The sequence below is a fragment of the Grampus griseus genome, assembly GCF_964374135.1.
Source record: "Grampus griseus genome assembly, chromosome: 7".
In the NCBI taxonomy this organism is placed as follows: domain Eukaryota; kingdom Metazoa; phylum Chordata; class Mammalia; order Artiodactyla; family Delphinidae; genus Grampus; species Grampus griseus.
Window position 1 is genome coordinate 44552868 of NC_139001.1, and position 21212 is coordinate 44574079.

At 39.4% G+C, this 21212-nt stretch overlaps 1 long non-coding RNA gene and 1 pseudogene across 2 annotated transcripts; both read right to left on the reverse strand.

The window, feature by feature from the left end:
* Positions 1 to 2232: 2232 nt before the first annotated feature.
* LOC309824681 (nucleophosmin-like) lies at positions 2233 to 3099 on the reverse strand (annotated as a pseudogene). Its single transcript has one exon. The product of its transcript is annotated as a nucleophosmin-like (transcript).
* A 515-nt stretch (positions 3100 to 3614) lies between these two features.
* LOC309825190 lies at positions 3615 to 16698 on the reverse strand. The gene is made up of 4 exons (XR_014297005.1): positions 16557 to 16698; positions 5790 to 5983; positions 4698 to 4866; positions 3615 to 4322 (listed from the first exon to the last, which is right to left on the reverse strand). It is a non-coding gene; the product is annotated as an uncharacterized lncRNA (long non-coding RNA).
* Positions 16699 to 21212: the final 4514 nt, after the last annotated feature.

Genomic DNA, 21212 nt, shown 5'->3' on the forward strand with positions numbered 1-21212 from the left:
TGATCTGCCCTACCATCAGGCTTTGTTGGAGCCTCACCTATGTTTTGAGTCTGCTGTCTCTAGAACTCTACCCAAAACTTTTTATTTTTTTATTTTTATATTTCCTCTAACTCATTGTTTAAGGGAGACTTTTTAAAACTTTGGTAGGAAAGAGACCTTTTTGGATGTTAACTGTTTTTATTATTTCTGTGCTGGCAGCCTCACTGATGTTGGGCCTTACTTGTTATTTAGATGTTAGGGGTGTCTGCCATTTTTATCTCTAAGGAAAATGTTCTTCTTGGTTTTTTTTTTAATAAATTTATTTATTTATTTTTGGCTGCGTTGGGTCTTCGTTGCTGCACGCAGGCTTTCTCTAGTTGTGGCGAGCGGGGGCTACTCGTCATTGTGGTGCACGGGCTTCTCATTGTGGTGACCAAGTAAGTCCCCCAAAACTTTTTTTTTTTTTTGCGGTACGTGGGCCTCTCACTGTTGTGGCCTCTCCCGTTGCGGAGCACAGGCTCCGGACGCGCAGGCTCAGCGGCCATGGCTCACGGGCCTAGCTGCTCCGCGGCATGTGGGATCTTCCTGGACCGGGGCACGAACCCGCGTCCCCTGCATCGGCAGGCGGACTCTCAACCATTGCGCCACCAGGGAAGCCCGAAAACTTTTTTTTTTTGTAATAAATTTATTTATTGGCTGTGTTTGGTCTTCCTTGCTGCGCGCGGGCTTTCTCTAGTTGGAGCGAGCGGGGGCTACTCTTCGTTGTGGTGCATGGGCTTCTCATTGCGGTGGCCTCTCTTGTTGCAGAGCAAGGGCTCTAGGCATGCAGGCTTCAGTAGTTGCGGCACGTGGGCTCAGTAGTTGTGGCTTGCGGGCTCTAGAGTGCACTCAGTAGTTGTGGCGCATGGGCTTAGTTGCTCCGCACATGTGGGATCTTCCTGGACCAGGAATTGAACCCGTGTTCCCTGCATTGGCAGGCGGATTCTATTTATTCATTCATTCATTCATTCATTCATTCATTCATTTATTTATTTATTTAGCTAGCGGTACGCGGGCCTCTCACTGCCGTGGCCTCTCCCGTTGCGGAGCACAAGCTCCAGACCCGCAGGCCCAGCGGCCATGGCTCACGGGCCCAGCCGCTCCGCGGCATGTGGGATCCTCCTGGACCGGGGCACGAACCCGTGTCCCCTGCATCGGCAGGCGGACTCTCAACCACTGTGCCACCAGGGAAGCCCCCCCAAAACTTTGAATATAAAATATCTGAGAGGTTTGGTTTTTTTTTTTTTGTATCTGTAGGTTTCAAGAGCTTCACAGTAATTCTTGATTTAGCCCCCAGCCAGAGTTGGGCTTCCCAGAGCTAGAGAGGAACTCTGCCTCCCAAGCACTCAGATCCTTGGATGCCTCATAACAGATGACAGACTCCTCTGCTGGGATGTTTTTGCAACAGGGAGCACCCTGCCAATTGGCTAGGGAGGTTCATCATGCTTTGCAGTCTATTTATAACTGGGTTTTTTTTGTCTTAAAAAGAGGCCTTTGTGGACTTCCCTGGTGGTGCAGTGGTTAAGAATCTGCCTGCCAGTGCAGGGGACACGGGTTCAAGCCCTGGTCCAGGAAGATCCCACATGCTGCGGAGCAGCTATGCCCATGCACCACAACTACTGAGCCTGCGCTCTAGGGCCCGTGTGGCACAACTACTGAGCCCACATGCCACAGCTACTGAAGCCCGCGTGCCTAGAGCCTGTGCTCGCAACAAGAGAAACCACCGCAATGAGAAGCCTGCGCACCACAACAAAGAGTCGCCCCCGCTCGCCGCAACTAGAGAAAGCCCATGCACAGCAACGAAGACCCAACACAGCCAAAATAAATAAAAAAATAAATTTATTTTTTTAAAAAAAGAGGCCTTTGTGTATATGTATTTAATGTATAAGAATGCATAATCTTTTTTTAATACTGAGTTTATTTCATGTGTATATTTTTGTTTCCCCACCATTTCCATTTGTCTGACCACCACTACTACTATGTCCTATCATAACATTCCATACATACTTAAAACCAAGCAAAGGGTGGAGTTCCATCTTTAAAAACTAAACAGACATTTTGGACAACACGTTCTTGGCAATGGAACCTGGACAACATTTATCAGACACGGTAGGAGAAGTTCTCACTCTGCATTATAAAAAGGACAGCCAGGTATCAACTGTTACAGAAATGAAATAAGATGGAAAATTTTAACAAACTGTTTAAACTATTTTCTTAAAGAAACTTACTCCACTGCCAGAGATCTTGAGTAGCCTCCTGGTCAGTCATCTGGAAACAATTCTTCACATAATTGCTGAATTTGGCTTCCGCTTTAGGAAGGGAACCACCTTTTTCTATACTTGCTTGCGTTTTTGCTTTAATGTCTTCTACAGAGCTAGGTCCTTTTGGTGTTTTAGGAGTTTTTTCCTGATTTTTGAAGGATTCTTGACCTTTTGATCTTGGTGTTGATGGTTTTGAGTCTTTTCCATTCTGGTTTGATTTTTGTGCATTTTTGGCTGGAGTATCTCGTACAGACCTCTTTACTGGAGCTTTTTCTTCAGCTTCCTCATCATTAAAGTCATCATCATCATCGTCATCTTCATCATTATCTTCATCTTCATCAGCAGCAAGTTTTACTTTTTTCTGAGGAAACTTGCTACCACTTCCAGAGGCAGAACGCTTTCTAGGTATACTTAGGAGTTTCACATCCTCCTCCTCTTCATCTTCTGACTCTGCATCTTCCTCCACAGCTACTAAGTGCTGTCTACTAATACACACAGGCCCTGAACCACACTTCAATCATAAGACCACAGGTGGTGTTATTTCAAAGCCCCCAAGGGAAACCGTTGGCTACACAGACATTTTCAAAGTTGCCAGTGTTACTTTAATTGGGCTGCCTTCATAATTCATCTCCTCTGCTTTGACAATGTGCAATTCATCCTTTGCACCAGCCCCTAAACTGACCGTTCTTGAAGATAACTGGTGCTCATTTTCATCATTATCCACCTTACAGTGATAATCTTTGTCGGCCTTTAGTTCACAACTGAAAAGATAGTTCTGGGTCCTCAGGGGGCTCATGTCCATTTCCATCAAATCTTCCATGGGTTGGTGGCACACACTTAGGTGGGAGAGAAGGTGGATGGAGATAAAAGACCACTGTTCCAGGGAACAGTCGAACACGACAGAATCACACCAGGGAAAAGCAGAATGCATAATCTTTAATTAATAACTGATGGAGCCTCATATGAAGGGTAATAGGTTTTTGCTTTTAAATCTAGCTTCAAATGCTAAATTAACAGTGTGGGCTAACATGCATCAGGATAGCCTCATTGGTTTTGACTCTACTACTTTGAGGTCTGTGATAATTGGCTGGACCAGTGTGTGCATTTGCTAAGTCAGTCATCTTCTATATAACGTAAATTAATAGTATACTGAAACATTTAAGAGGCTTAAAAGAACTGCTTTTTTTTTAACATCTTTATTGGAGTATAATTGCTTTACAATGGTTTGTTAGTTTCTGCTTTACAACAAAATGAATCAGTTATATATATACATATGTTCCCATATCTCTTCCCTCTTGCAGTCTCCCTCCCTCCCACCCTCCCTATCCCACCCCTCCAGGCGGTCACAAAGCACCGAGCTGATCTCCCTGTGCTATGCGGCTGCTTCCCACTAGCTATCTACCTTACGTTTGGTAGTGTATATATAAAAGAACTGCTTTTAAGTAACTTATAAACAACTACTAAAAAACTCGTTATAATTTACTCATCTATTCATCACATCTTTTCTTGAGAGGAATCAGAGACTTAAAAGTTGACAAGGCTAATCTTCAAATCTGAGTTCTTGGCATTCTTTGAAAAGAATGGTTTTATCAGGTACTTATCTTCGGCCCTGGCTTCTGTTTTCCACCCAGTCCCCCATCTGCCTTGTCCTGCTTGGCTGCTGTTTTAATTTGTTATTCATGTAAAGTATTTGAGAGCTAGTCTATGCTGATTTGCAGAAGTCCAGTTTTCCTCAGGCTGTTTATCTTCTTCTGTAGTGTCTGGGAAATCTGCTTTCTATTTGTTGTGTTGGGTTAAAAGTGAAACAGTTGGGAAGGAGACAGCCTCTCATATGACTTTACTTCATGACTAGGAAACACTTCTGGGACAGCCCTCCCCAGTCACTCCAGTCTGGAGCCATACAAGCCAGAACCCAGGGTCCTGAACCCCATCTCCTTCTCCCTCAACCCACAAGCTCGCTGAGCCTTGGCTTCCGCTGGTGCATTAACAACATTCCTCCTCAGAAGCACTCCATGGTTTACAGTTTTGCTCTTTGAACATTTCCTGTCCCAAAGTGAAAGACCTGGTTAGAGACCGTTTCTAGAACATCTTGCATTCAAGAACAAAAGAACTGTGACTTCAGTCAAACTCTTAGATACAAACATTTTTAAGGTTGAAGCAATTTGAATTTAGGACTAAAGTCTAATCTTCCGATCACTATAAAGTCAGGGAGAATGAGCCCCTCTTCTTCGCCTATGCACTTGAAAGTCTAGCAATATAGACTCTCTAACACACCCTCATAGCTGTCAGCAGATCACGTTTCCAGGCCTTTGCCTGCACTGGCAGGCCTCCCTTGCACAAGTGAGTGATCTTCAAAGCCTTTTCCTTTAGGGCTCAGCTCAGCAACACCTTCCCTGTAAAACAGCCTGGTACACTGACCTCACCAGGTTGTGATAGGTGCTCCCTTCACCGTCGCATACCGCGTATTCCTTTTTTAAAGTTATCTTGCTTCATGCAGGTTCTCGTCCGTGACTGGATCCTTCACCCAGATGTCAGTTCCTTCAGAACAGAATGCCAATGTTCTGGATTATCACATCCAGCACAGCACCTGGTTAGAGATAGCACGTCCTCAATATACATTTGCAACATAAATAAGTTTGTAGAATGACTGAGAGAATTCTAAGCATCGGAACATTTTATCAGAGATGAACTGAATTAGTGCAGATTCCAGAAATTACAAATTTAGAGAGGTCATTGTTAGGCAATTACTCTGAAATAGACAGAAGAGAAAGTTAGGTTGTTTCAAATAAGTTCAACGTATAGTAAAATTCCATTAAACAATTATATATGTCAATAAATAACAGGTACCCTGTCTTAATTAATGCAAAATGTAAATAATAAAGTTGTTTTTGTTGTTTTTTAAAGCCGATATAGTTTCTTACTTTTAAGTACAGAAAATATCTCAGACTAGGCTTTAAAAATTTTGCCTGGTGGAGAGTCTTCATTTTAACTCAGCTACGTGGCAGGAACTGTCGTGGCTTTTGAGAACTGTTCCTTTTGAAACACTACCTCTGATCTGACATTAAAGAAGCATTATAGACTGACACTGGTGAAATAAATGCTTTATTTTAAGGAATTTCCTAGGAATAAAAATAACATATACTTTAAAAGGTAGAAGTAAAATAAACATAAGATTAAATTAAAACACTAAGTAATTAGGGCTTCCCTGGTGGCGCAGTGGTTGAGAATCTGCCTGCTAATGCAGGGGACACCGGTTTGAGCCCTGGTCTGGGAAGATCCCACATGCCACGGAGCAACTAGACCCGTGAACCACAACTACTGAGCCCATGCGCCTACAGGCCATGCTCCACAACAAGAGAAACCACTGCAATGAGAAGCCCACGCACCGCAACGAAGAGTAGCCTCCACTCAGTGCAACTAGAGAAAGTCCGCACACAGCAACGAAGACCCAACGCAGCCAAAGATAAATAAATTTTAAAAAATAAAATAAAACAAAAAATTTAAAAATACCTTAAAAAATAGAAAATCCAGGTATAACTTATAGTCGGTCTTCTGTATAGGCGGTTCATCCATATCAATGGTTTGGCATCTGTGGATACTACCAACCATGGATCATGTAGTACTGTAGTGTTTACTGTTGAAAACAATCCGCATATATGTAGACACTTGCAGTTCAAATTCTTGTTGCTCAAGGGTCATCTGTACTATCAAATAGAGACAGGACCTGGATCTAGGTTAACATGCATTCTAGTAGCGGTCCTTTCTAAAGAATACAGAAGAATGATCAGCAAATCTATAGTTAGACACTATGGCATTGATTTGCCTCACCATAGAAATGTTTCCATCAGCATATATTCACTCCAAATGTCAACATAATTGAAGTAAAAATTACCCTTTTTCAAGTAAAAATTTTTACTTGTAAAAATTTTTCAAGTAAAAATTACCCTTGAAATTGTGTTTATTTATTTGCTTCTTGAAAGATGTGCAAAAGGAAAACTTACAATTAGCCCATTTCTAAATTACTGCAAATTTTCAGTAAGAGAAAAGATTGAATTAATGAGAAATTGATCATTTTAAAAGTTGAATGTGTATGGTGGGGGGAGAGGTACTTGAAAACATAGTTTACCATTTCATTCATATATGGAAGTTGATTTTAAATGATTTTTAATCCATATATAGAGAGATGGGCATGTTAGGATATGGAATTTTAATTCCAAAAGAAAATGTTGAAAATTGTAAGTTATGATTAGTAACTCAGCAAATCACAAAGTCCTTCCACGTTGTCAGCATTTCTGTCACAGGATTCTTTGTTTTGCAGTTCTCAGGAATGATCTCTGAGACTTGTGACAGGCTTAAGAACCTGGCACATTGACCTGAGACAATGTGAAATACAAATGAAATGTTCTCCAATCATGTGATGTTTGGATTCAAAAATAACACATATGCATTTTTCAGTTTTGATTTTAATAGATGGCACAGTTTGGGTTGGGTTTGAGAAAAATAGGTAAGGGGAAAGAAAAGGAAAGTGAAGGATGTATATCCTCTGGGAGAAGTAGTAACTGGAGGGTGGAGAGGGTAAAGATAAAAAGAAGCCTTTACTTTGTCTCACAGTTTGGTTTTGAAACTCTTGCTCTTTCCTGAGTGTAGTTTATTTCAGAGAGTACCACCCCACAATCTGGCTAATCTGGTTTCCCGTCTGCAGCTTCATTTTACTGGAAAAAGTGATTGTTTTTAAGAGCCTTGGTGGGCAGGAAACTTGCTGACCTGAGTTCTGTTGGGAAAATTGAATTTATGGTGAGTCTACCCTCCCTCTGAGCACTTAGTGCTTCCAGATAGTTCTTTTCTTTCTTTCTTTTTTTAAAGTTGCCTTTCTTTTTCCTCCCTGGGATGGTCCCAAATATTTTCAAATTTTCTGCAACTCTTTATCCTACTCATCTTCTCATTCTAGGTGTTAGCACTTTATCTCTTAAGTCATGGATACAATAAAGCCCATTTATTCCCCTTTCCTATCCTTCCAGCATGAATAACTTCACCCACCACTCCCTCCTCTCATTCTGTCTCCCTAAGGGAATCCTTTCCCTCCCTTTTAGGACTTTGTTCTATCAGTTATTGGTGGCTTCACATTCTACATGTTGTCTCCTCCCTCTTAAAAAGAGAGCCAGAAAGGACTAAAAGCATTTCCCCTTGATTCTGACTTTGCCTCAAACTACAGTCATCCCTTGGTATCTGTGGGGACGTTGGCTCCAGGACGCCCTCAGACGGCCAGATCCACAGATGCTCAAGTTCTTATGTAACGTATAACCTATGCACAGCCTCCTGTATACTTTAAATCACCTCTGGACTACTTATAATACCTAATACAATGTAAATGCTATGTAAATAGTCACTGTGTGTGGAAAGTTTGAAGTTTTACTTTTTGGAACTTTCTGGAATTTTTTTCCAATACATTCTATCCAAGTTTGGTTGAATCTACAGATGAGGAACTCACACATATGGAGGGCCAACTTTACTGCTTTATCTTCTTCCTTTTGACACCAAAATGTGTATAAGATTTGTCTATACTTGCTCTCTCTGTCTTCCTGATCTCTCTTTGCAAATTGACTTCTATCTCCACAACTCCTCAGAAAATATGCTGGTTAGGATTGCTAATAACTTTATAATTGACAAATCAAGAACCTGTTTTCAGTCTTCACCTTCCTTGACTTCTTTGTAGCAGCAACACTATTGGTCATTTTTTCTTCTTGATTTCTACAGTGTTACCGGTTCTTAGTTCTCTTCTCACCTATTTTACTGCTCTTTCTCAGTTTCTTTCACTTTCCTGTTTCTTCATCCTGACACTTAAATGTTCACCCAGGATTAATTTGGAATTGTTTATTCACATTCATGTTCTCTCTCTGAGGTAGTCATTTCATGCATTCCCACCCTGTCAACAATTACCACTGTGCTATCAACTGCCAATATCAAATCTATTTCTCCTACATTGACCCCTCTTTTTAGCTCCATATAGGTATTAGTGACAGTAGCTTTGACATTTATATGACTGTAGACAATTTATATAATCTACTGAACTTCCAGGCTTTTTTCATCAGTAAAATGCTTCTATAGGTTAAATAGTATAACATTTCTTGTCATGTTCTAGGGATAATAAAGATCAATGAATATTATTTTTTATTACTAATAAATATTTTGTTGAACAAGTTGAAGGTGAAAGACACCTTGTGTATTATCTAGTGATGTAGCTATCTTTTTAAGTTTCTTGAGGCAAGCATTTATGTCTTATAATAGTCTGCACCACCATGCATCTGTGCCTGGCACAGATGTGTTGTGGAGGAAGCTGGAATAGAAGATGTAAAAGAGGGGAAGCACCACATTTTGCTTAGAGATGAACTAATATTGTGGAATAAATATAGAGTATGACTATGCCTGTGACAAACATGAAGATTAGCAAAGATGAGAAAGCAGAACTGGTCCCAAACTAAGCAATTAAAAATGCTGAGTATTGTTCCACTTAAATAACAGCACACTCCAAATGAGAATACATTGCCTTGCATTTTCTGCTGGTGAATTAGGGTTTTCCTTAAATGTATGCATTTAGAAATATTAATCAAGTAACAGATTGTATATTGTCCATAATATAAGCAGTACAGATTGAACTATGTTGAAGATATGCTTTTCTCTGTGATTTGTTACATTGAACCTCAAGTATTATAAAAATTAGTTTATTCATTGATTTAAAAAATCTTATTTTTGCATATTGCTCTGTGCCAGGCACAGATGCATGGTGGTGCAGACTATTATAAGACACAAATGCTTGCCTCAAGAAGCTTAAAAAAATAGCTACAAAACTAGATAATACACATGAGAGACATGTGCAACAGGTAAGAAAGGAGATCATTTTACTCAAAGCAATTAGCAGAACAACCCATGACTGGGGCTTGCCTTCCTTGGCCAAATTGCAGTAACAACTCAGGAAGGCTGATGAGGTACCTATCCCAGACATCTCTCTCTGGGTTAATATCTTAAGATAGTCTGTAGCTTCTGTGGAAAGCAGTGTGGAGATTCCTCAAAAAATTAAGAACAGAACTACCATATGATCCAGCTATTCCACTTCTGGGTATTTATCCAAAGAATACAAAAATGCTAATTTGAAAAGAGATATGCACCCTATGTTCATTACAGCATTCTTTTACAATAGCTGAGATATGGAAAAAACCTAAATGCCCATCAATAGATGATAGGATAAAGAATAGTGGAATATATATACAATGGAATACCAGTGGCCATAAAAAAAAAGAAATCTTGCCACTTGTGACAACATGGATGGACCTTGAAAATATTATGATAAATGAAATAAGTCAGAGAAAGACAAATATCATATGATTTCATTCATATGTGGAATATAACAAACAAACGAACAACAAAATAAATGAGGAAAGCCAAGCCAAAGAAACACGTAGATACTGAGAACAGAGTAATGGTTACCAGAGGGGAAGGGGCAGGGGAGAGGGCAAAAGGAGTAAAGGGGGTCAACTGTATGGTGATGGATGGAAACTAAATTTTTTGTGGTGAATATGCTGTAGTGTTTACAGAAGTAGAAATATAATGTTGTTCACTTGAAACTTATATAATGGTATAAACCAATGTTACCTCAGTTATAAAAGAAATCTATGGCTCAACTCAAGACTAGAATCTGCCTGTTTTCTTCCTCCTTACAATCAACACTTCTCTTTTCTGTATCTTGTTCCCACAGGACTGATCTTGCTACTTTACCAAACCATCCCCCCACCCCACAACCCATTTCACTATACTGGCCCTTGAGGTAGGCATGTTCCAGGATCTTAGAACTGGCCTGAGAGTTTTAGGATCTGTTTTGATCTCAGGTCTCAGGACAATCTTTGAATAGTTGAAGATGTTGAATAGGATTAAAGTACTTGCTTCGGCAGTTGCCTTGATTAATGATAAAACTATTTGAAAGGTAATCTAGATTTTTGAAGTTAGAGGTTAAAATGATTATTATTTCTTTCATTCTTAAAAGGTTGAAGAATAAAATGGTATCTCTTCAAATGTTTGATTAGAGGAATCTATTAATTAGATGTAATAAACTCAAGAAAAAACTTGGAGAAAAAATTAGTATTTTACTCTTCAACAGGTATTGAACCTTCTGGAATAGTTGAAACCTATTCTCATATAAAAATCTGATTTAAAAAAAATAAGTCAGTGCTCCCTGTAGTTTGGTCAGGACTTACTCCTGGTACTTGTTCCTATGAACGAACCTCCTCTTGTAAAGGAAGGGCTAGTGTTTACTTCCTTTTCAAAGGAACTGATTACAGTGTTTCTATTTTAGTAAGATACATAAACACATTTCAATGAGAGCAAAAAAGCAAAGCATAGCATGGTTGGTGATTTCAGGAAAAATGGGGATGGCTTTGGTCAGAGGAAAAACTATTCAGATCCTTTTAATAGTGCCATTTCCACTTACTCTCAAAACCATTGCTTTTAAAGTTGCCCTATGAAGAAAATTTAGTCTGTTTATGAAAATTTGGTCAATTTGAAGCTTATGGTAGAATCATAGCAAAAGTTACTGTTAGGGAGGACATTCCTTGGGAATGAGATAATAATTCAGAATTTGGTCAGACATTGCCTTCCAGATAACATTCTCTGCCAACTTTGAGGTTTCTGTGTTTTGGACTACAAACTGTCATAGTCAGCATTTTCATACATAAGAATAAAGAATGAAATGGCTTTTCAAGTACCTTTCGTTGAACATTGCATGCTCTGTCTGTGAACATGGTGGTGTATCGTCTGTCTGAGCTTTTTTTTCTCATTTCAGGAAATTAATTTACTAATAAAACCAAGGCAGCCCCATTTTACTTCTCACTGTCGAAACAGCTAAAACCCAGCTGTAAGAGTGATGTAGGGAGATGGGGTCAGGCAACACCAGCAGGGTAGGATTTCCATGTTCACAAGAGCGTGAATATAACTAGTATAACCAATCTGAGTGGAAGTGTGACACTTCATTGAAGAGATTTATTGGAAAATTATAGTTTGATAGTTCATTCCTTCAACAAATATGAATTGACCATCTACCATGTTGTAACAGCCTCTTACCTCACAAAGTTTGCTGTCTAATGGTAGAGACCATCAAGTAAACAGGTGTAACCAGAAAACACTTAGAAAATGCTAAACAAATGTAATTTTAACTCCCATTAAATCATGATACTCTGCAGCTCGCCACCACGCATGCACACAGATAGACCACAGGATCCAAACTTGGGCTAAGGTGGTATTGTTATAAGGATGAATAAAAGCTGGGTGCTAACTAGTGTCAGACAAAATCACAAATAAGCGTGAATCTCAGATCCCTGTAAGAGCACTCAAGGAACCGAAACAAGTTCAACATGGCTGAAGTGAGAAAGGAAGTGGCAAAGGATGAGGATGGAGAAGTGAGCCTAAGCTAGATCATGTAAGGGCAAATAAGCCCTGTTACCATGTGTTTGCTGTATTTGAGGAATTGAAAGGAGAGCATTGTGACTGGAACCATCTAAGTGGAATAGTTAAAATTATCAGTATAAGAGGTGACCACTTTGAATAATAGAGTTCAATAAATTGATCCAGCTTGGGGAACTATGAAATAGCTAAGGATATTCCTGTGCTCCAATCTGGATGAGTGCCCTGGGTGAGCAAGAAAAATGAAAAGGAATTTGGGTGTTTGGTCAAGTTACCTTCATATCTGAATTGGATATAGGGAAGTGATGGACTCCGCACAGCATCCCGTAGGTGGACATTCTCAAATATTCTGAGGACTCATTTGCAACAAGAGTGGGCTTAGGCTCTGGTTCCAAAAAGAGCAGGAGAAAGTCTATGAAGCAGATCTGAGTATTGTCCTCCCTCCTTTACTAGGGGCAGTTTCCCTAGAGGAATAGGAATTAGCATTCATAAGAGACTTTGAATATAATCCCTGAAAGAACAGTAGGCCACATAATGGGGGTCAAAGGGAGAGTGAGACAGGCCTGTAGGACACTACACAAGGTAGTTACTATTTAACCATAGGGGTCAGAGGCATCCAGAGAGCTAGTCTGTAGCATGTGTGTAAAAAAGAGTGCTATGGGCCAAAGTCAGAAAAAAAAAAAACAACAACAAGAAAAAAACAGTTAATGGGTCCAAAAGTCAAGAAGGAATCTAAGAATCCAGGAACAAGATGAAGAGGAGCTAAAAGCACATGCGTGAAGGGGTCTAGGTCTGGAATTTTTGCAACGAGCAGAGTAATGTTGCTTGGGTTCTCTTTGTTGGGCACTGTTTGTATTTGCATGAATAAGTCAGCCTCAGTTAAGACATAGGGTCATAGTAGACATGTACAAAAGTGAGGGACACTACTTTTAACAGGATAATCATCATTGATTGGAACTATCACCTGCAAAAGCAATCATCAAGGAAGGCCGTAGTAAACCAGAGAAGTGTCCGTGATCAACCACATGGAACTGCTGACCTTGGGAACTACTGTCAAAAGAAACCAAAGAAAACCACAGCTGAGAGCCCCAAGATGAAATGGCCCCTGGAAGGATCAGGCTGGGAGGCCACATGTCTCAGTGGTTTCTATCCAGATTTCTCTGAAATTCCAGTACAAGTCACTTTTGATGTAAAAGAAAGGAATAGAGATGGAGGTAAATTGGGAAAAAGAGATTGCCAGCTTGGACCAGCTAGTACAAAATTATAACGTATCCTTGGACTCCTGGTAGAGAGTAAGAGAAAAGATGGCTACATAAAGCCAGGATATGTGTGATGTCCTTTGGCACCAGCTTCTGGTTTTCAAACTGGCAGATCAGAAATGAGGTTCCTTCAATGGTGACTTTTGTATCCTAGTCAGTTTTTCACTAATATAATGACTTTTAGTGATCATAAGTTTTCCTCCTTTGTTGATTTTGCTTACACCTAAGCAGAAAATACATTTACATGAGTCATTTCTTTTATTTAGGACCAGAAACTATTAGGAGGAATCTCTGGCAGGGTGGGTTTTTTTTCTTTTTTTAAATGTCTACTATATGAGTTATCCTTGGCAATTTGAGTTTAGATACAAGCAATCAATTTTTCTTAGATCAAGAGAATCTACGAAGTTGTTCAAATAGGGAAGTAAATATCCCTGAGTCTTAAGTTTTAAAATGAATGGAAACACAAACACATTAAGTAATCCTGCACGTGTCCTTTTGCTGGTTCTATTTCCTTCGAGTATATTGTTTATCTTTTTGTAAAAAGAATTAAAATAAATAATGCTTAAGGTAGTTGTATAATGATTTTATTATTAAACTGTTAGAATTAAATGAACTTAAGTTGGCAGAAATCTTTGATAAAATTTAAATAAGTACAACCTTTAAGACAAGTTATATTGAAGTAAACAGGTATGAGGAAGAGGAAAATATCTCTAGTTAGGTAAAAATAGTAAATGAGCGCAAAACTTAGGTCTGAGTTTCTTGGTAGGGCAAAAATAAATCACGTTAGATTCTATATTTCTCATGATCTAATCTCAGGAATTATACCTTTGTACCCAAAGGGACATTTTGTTTTCACCAATACTCTGAGAGAAATTTATTGCAAGAATTATTACATAGGAGACATTTAATAATATGGTAGACAGCACATTCAATTCATAGTTTGAGGAAATGCAGAAACAGTCTTAATATGGCTAGTTCTTATAATAACCCTTTCTAAAATAGAAAGTAAAATGTTAAGATAGGCTTATGAAAGTATGTCTGTGTTAGAGTAACTTAGTAATGGATTTTTAAAAATGTGATCTGACGGCTACAGTGTTAAACTGATGAGAAGCTGGGGCGGTGAGCCACCCTTTCAGGATTCAGGTGTCCCAGATGAGCTTGTGAGAAGGTGAACAGAGGAGAGAATTCAAAACCAAACCTGCTCCTGAAATCACAAGATTCTGGGTTATAAATGGATAGGAGTTCCTCACCTAACTACTGTGTGGGTAAGAAGCAAAGTCAAAGTTTTGTTAGGCAAGTTGTAGAGCCTTTTGCAAACTCCTGCCCAGGTGGAGATTCATGCTTACATTTTCATAGCAGTGGATTATGAAAGAAAAGATTTGGGAAAAATTAATAGTTGTAGTTTTCATATAGTAAATCGGCTTCTGATGTTATTTGAACAGACTCTAAAGTACCCATTGACTGTCTGAATAAAAAAGTGCTTGAACTATAGCTCATGTGGTAGGCTATCCTATTGACACAGCTGTCTTAACCCATGTGTGGCAAAGCATGTGGTTACTAATGATCACTGCTCATCACCATTTTGCTTAGAGTACCTCGCAAAGAAAAACTCATGGTGATAAAGACTGTGGTAAAAAAATTTGCTTTGCCTTCTTTTTTTACTTGAAATTTTCAATTGAGATAGTTACAGATGCACATGCTATTGTAAGCAGTGGTACAGAGGGATACCAGTTTCTCTTTATGGTAACATTTTGCAAACTCTAGTGTATCATCATAACCATGATATGGACTTAATGCAATCCACTGATCTTACTGAGATGTCCCCAGTTTTACTTGTACTTATTTGTGTGGGTGCGTGTGTGTGTTTAGTCTATACAATTTTATCATGTGTAGGTTTTCCTGCATCTGTTACCACAGTCAAGATACTGAATAAGATACTGTTGCCCTTTTATACCATACCCACTTTTCTCCCTTCTACACCTCTCACCCCCATCCCTAACCCCTAGCAACTACTAATCCACTCTGCATTTCCGAAATTTTGTCATTTCAAAAATGTTGTGTAAATGGACTCATATATGATGTAACCTTTAGGATTGACTTTTTTTTTTTTTTTTTGCGGTACGCGGGCCTTTCACTGCTGTGGTCTCTCCCGTTGCGGAGCACGGGCTCTGGACGCGCAGGCTCAGCAGCCATGGCTCATGGGCCCAGCTGCTCCGTGGCATGTGGGATCTTCCCGGACCGGGGCACGAACCCGTGTCCCCTGCATCGGCAGGCGGACTCTCAACCACTGCGCCACCAGGGAAGCCCTAAATTTACTTTTCAAAAAAATAATTTGAGTTGTAGAATATACTACACTGCCCATCAACATCTAGGTTCAGCTAGAAGAAAACTTCTAAGAAGAGGTATCAGGAACTATAAGATGTTGTCTGGGAGCTGGGCTCAGCAGGACATGCAAGACAAGTGCCAATTGCCAACTGTGGTATGTGGTTTATTATCAGTGAGTGGCAGAGAGGAACTGACAGACTAGCAAGTGGGGCTGGAATCTCATCTCTATCAACCTCGGCACAGGCCAGCATAACACCAAAGGCTGGGTGCTCGGTGGAAGTCTGTCTACCGTGAGAGGACAAGGAATGAGGAATGATGACTGGGATAGAGAAGGCAGTGGTATCCCCCAAACCCCTGGGGCCATACCTGTCTAGGGCCTAATATAGAAAGGAGATGTTTCCAAGCCAGTGAAGACAGAGATGGATGAAATGGACCCATAAGAGATGCTAGGAGGGGACAGGACATGGCTTTAAATAATGGTTTGGGAAAAGAAGTCTTGGAAAGAGAGGGAAGCCCCACACTTACGTAGAGAAATATTACATCTTTGTTTTTCCTTTCCTTCCAGCACCATACCATTGAGAGTCGCTTTTAGAAATCATAAATCCTGACGTGGCGCTTGCTGTTAGTGGGTAGTGAGGAAATGAATAACCCGTTTACTTATTTATTTTTAAAATTTTACAGTCTATATATATATTAGTCTAATCTCCATCCTCCTCTTCAAATACTGTCTAAGGACTAACACCACCCCAAATTTAAGGGAGAAAGAAATTCTAGACTAATAAATTGAGTGACCGGCTCACAATTTGAGGGGTGGATAAAATGTCTTCCAATATTTCCCTATCTTTCTCCCTCAGCTGCTACAATCTTTTACTTACAATTTTCATAACCATTTCTTCTCACTCTTTGACTGACATTTGTCCCCATCTCTCCTCCAATATAGTTCTTGCTAATGACTTAATGGCCTCCATGTCACTAAACCCAATGAGCCTTTTTTCAGTCTTCATCTTACTTGACCATTCAGCAGCATTTTCCCCCCTGCAGCTCTTAACGTCCCTCTTACCTTCCTACCTCTTCTTTTTAGACTTATCCTTCTCTATTGAAGCGTTAAAAGTTGGAGCCCCTCAAGACTTATTCATCAGCATTTTCTCTTAATTTACATCCATAGATATGGGATGGTGCCCAGACCTCTTTTGGAGCTAACAACTGCTCTCTGTTGAATCAAACTTTCCATGTTGATCAAACTTACTGTTTTTCACTTTTGCCTCCCAGCGCACCAATTCACTCCACAGTGCTATTTCAAAAAAGTAATCTTGCCATTCCTCTGCTCTTAGATAAAGACTGGCTCCTGCTTGTGTCTTCTACTGCCGCCAATCTCAGGCTCCTTCAACACATCCTCCTTTCAGTTCTTTTTGTCTCAATGTCTTTGCCAAAGCAGTTCCCTCTCTACCATCGTCTCTACCCTGCCCCAAGTTCATCTTGTTGCTACCATGTTTTAGGCCAAATGTTACTTCCTCAGGAAAGCTTTCTGACAAAACTAAAATAGATCAAGTCCATATTTAATATGCTTCAGAGCCACCTGAACTCCTAAAGGCTTTACACTCTTTTTATGTATTTGGGTAATTACTTGACTAAGTTGTGTCTCTCTTACTAGACTCTAAGCTCCAGAAGAGCAGGTGCCTTGGCTATTAGTCTTCTCTGTATCTCCAGAGCCTAGTACAGAAAATGAGTGAAGAAACCAGCTAGTCCTGGTCATTCAAGAGCCTGAAAAATTTCCCCTTGACTTCCAGGTCCACAGAGTAGGTCTTCCACAGCCAGAGGGCATGGGGATCCTGGAGTAAGTACATTGGCCTGGAAAGTGAGCATGAATTGTGACTATCTCATACTTAATTATGCCAAGTTCAATTTCTGATACTCTTCTATTTAAATAATTCCTGAAAGCCCTGCTCAGCCAGGAAGTTGTCTCAGATATTACTTTTCAAATGTTTTAAATGTCTTAAAATGACATTTGTAGAGTATTTTATAATTTATGAAGTATATACATTTCCATTATGGCATTTGAATGCCCAAACACCCTGTGAAGTAACATATTATTCTTAATTTGATGTAGTAAAATGAAGCTTAGAGGGATTAAGTGACTAACCCAAGGGACTGGGCAGGGACTCCATCCCAGATTTTGCAATGCCAAGCTCTGTCTTTTCCGAGTGCTAGATAATTGCTCATGGCTTCTCTTCACTTGGTCAAGTCTGAATTTGGACTTAAATGGTTAACAATATCCCAAGAATGATGTAGCTTTCATCATAGTTACATATATAGCATATATAACATATATCACAGCATACACACCTACACACATTTTATATATATATATATATATATTCCTAACTTAGGGGAATATATTTCCAGCTGTATCAGTCTTGCTTATATTGAAAGACAGAACTTTGTTTATATAGTTGTCTTTGTCAAATGGCCATGTATCTTTCTTTTTTCTTAATGATAATGTTCAGGAAATTGTTGACCAGGTTTACAAAACAGTAGGACAAACCCTCAACTCTATGGAAAGATGGCTACTGTCTATTATTTCAATCATTACTTTTCCACTATACCATCAAGCCATATTTATATTATTTCAGATAAAATCCAAAATATAAACCAATTATTAGATCAAGAAGCTTTTATAACTAAGGAAACTATCCTCTAGTCCTATAATGTTAATACTCTTTCCCTTTTTAGAGCACTCACCATCCATTACAACACCTCAGTCTCAACAGGGTGGATTTATTTTCTAGGGAAATTTTCTCTCTTAGATGACTACAGTTGATGATGGATTAATCCACTCCCATGGTCTGTGCTAATGTGGCTATTCTGGCAGGTAAGTAATCAGAAAGCCCTTTGGCTTCCCTCACATACCAGGTGCAGACCTTGCCTCTTGGACTGAGAAGCTTTTTAGTGAGTCAGAGGAACAGGTAATTGCATTTAATCTTAGGTAAACCAACTACCAGGAAACATTTGCTACTTATTCCATAATCATTCTTCCTATTTCCCCATCACCCTCCATATTCCACCCATACAGCAAAGCTCATCAAAGAGAGAAAACTCTGAGAACAGTGTTTACCTTCTGTTCAGCGTGAGAACATTTGTCTTTGTGCAGTGAATATGTCCACTTATAAGCAAACAAACTAATATTCTGAAAAAAAGGTGTGTTAATGGACCACTGTCCACACAATAAATACTACTGTCTTTTCCCTACAAATAGGATGTGATTGACTCATTGACACTGGACCAGACACTGGAGTTTGTTTTCATTAGTGATGGTGGGTTTTCACAGAGCTATCCACACTTACACGCCTCATTGCTGGTGACCTTATAAGCAATTTGAGAGGCAGCTGGCAGAGGGTTAGAAATGTAAGTGCGACCTGGAGTCTTTAATCTTGCCCAGGTATGTTCTCGTTCATGAGGTGATATAAACTGATAACACAGCAGCAACATCATTGTTGCTTTTAGGAAAACCTCCTATAATCATTTACAAACGAACCAGAACAAACCACATCCTAACCAGGCTGTAGGAACTGACCCTGCTTCTCACCGAAGGCACCCAGATAAACTTTCTATCTTCTCCATTTTTAATTTCTCCCCACACTCTTTTACTTCCATTTTGAGAAGTGGCAAGATTTAGAGAAGTCTCCTAGGTTTCTCTTTTGCTGTTGCCCTAATGCTCCCTACATATCTGCTGCTAACTTTAAAGAAAAGGAAACAGTTGGGGTAGCTGAGTTTGTGGGCTGGCTTACCTTGACTCACTCATTTAATTACTAAACAAAATACTGTCTGAACTAACTGCTCCCACTTGAATTTTGCCATGTTTTCATTCTTTCATTAGTTTGAGATCCACTACACACTATTTTTCAGAATAGATGTCTATTGAACACAAAACAAGAATATTCCCGAGGACCAGGGGTACTTCAAATACAGCGAGTGAACACTGAGACTGATGCCCAGCAATCCTTTTTGACTCTACAGCCAGTGGTCATGCTTCCTACTGAAGTGAAGAGAAATTTTTTTGCTAGTGTCCCACAACAGGAATGCAACAGAATCTTCCAATGCATGCGTAGTCAATACTTATTCAATGGAATGGAGGTGTAATTGATAAAGGGGCATCGGCATCATGGTTCAGGTAAATTATAGATAAAATAGTTTTTGGTGGTCTAGCTTGGATGCGCAACCATCATTTTCTAATCTGGCACAGGAACATATTTTCCCATTGAAACAAACAGCTTAACATAAAACCGAATGCTTTTAAGTTAGAAACTAACAGGAACACCAATGCACTACAGAGAGGCAAGGGAAGGTCAAAATAAAACCAATACATGAATAGACAAAATTTATACTGTGTATAGGGATAAATTTATTCAGAGACCGGGAGTGAGGAAATGTACTTTTTGGGTTAGCAGAGTTGACCAGGATATAGCGATTCTAGATACACTTTGTGGAGAGAATAATAAGGAATGTCTTTTGAAGAGGTGACTGAGCAGTTATTCAGAAAAGCTGGACAACTAAAATAGGAAGGATCACTTTCCAATGCTGCAGTGTCCAAAGATCTGGTTTCAAACTTGAAAAAAGTCATTTTATTGCCTTTGAACGATTAGTTAAGATGCCATGGCATTACTGATATGATTCCCTGTTAAAAACCATGGACCCTCCATGGTTTCTTTCAGTTCTATAATCTGAATTTTCTTTGAAAAGATATTATTTTAGTTACACAGCCAAGATTTAGTAATTTCCTTTTTTTTTTTTTTTTTAGCAGAAAATGTACTTCAGGGAGTGGGGTTGCAATAGGCAAACTATTCACCCATGGTCCTCTAATGGTGCAAAAACTATTCTAGGCAATTTTATCCCCAAATCCTGGCTACAGGAACCAACACATTAGGACTGAACTACAGCACCCTCTAGCCTACGTGCCTGCATAGCCAGAGGCTGGGCTGTCTCCGACTGTAGGAAACCATTAGGCTTTGTTAGTGGGAGATATTCTTCACACAATATGTTTTCTTATCATTTGTTTATGTAATTTATAGACTTCAAACGTGTTGCTCCCTCTTCAAGTTAAAGGAAACCGTTTTTCATTTTAGGAAAATGAGTAACACCACACCCAAGACCTCCTCTACTCCACTTATCTGACATCCCTTGGCAGTTTTAATTTTTAAAAGCTGATTTTCAGATATTTTGTTCCCACTGAGGAGAGAAGTTGATAGCAAAACATCCTGATATATGTGAAAAAGTCACTGAATATATTACGGTCATGTATTTGGAAAAGTAAATGGACGTGCATATCATATTAGGTGGAACCATATTACATTTCTTAAAACTTTAAACCATGTAAGAGCTACAAAAATGGCTTTTCTTATGCTTCATCCTGATATCTAGAAGGACAGAGAAACTAGGGAGAAACCTAGGAACTGGGAGACATTTGAGAGGCAGACTTACTTTTCTCCACATATTCTGTGAAGTCCAAGGATATTTTTACCATATTCAAACAATTAATATAAACAGTTTAAGAGGAGAAAAAAGTAACATACATGGTCATAAACTTTCCTAGACCTACGTATTTTCTCCTCTTCCCACATTTCTCCCCATGCTCTTCTGTGCCTTAGGCTGGGGTTGGGTTTTTTTTTTTGAGTTTTTTTAAATTATTGTATGTTACAGGTGTACAATATAGTGATTCAAAAAATTTAAAGGTTATACTCCATTTATAGTTATTATAAAATATTTGTTATATTCCTCTTGTTGTACAATATATCCCTGTAGGTTTTTTTTTTTTTTTTTTTTTTTTGCTGTATGCGGGCCTTTCACTGTTGTGGCCTCTCCCGTTGTGGAGCACAGGCTCCGGACGCGCAGGCTCAGTGGCCATGGT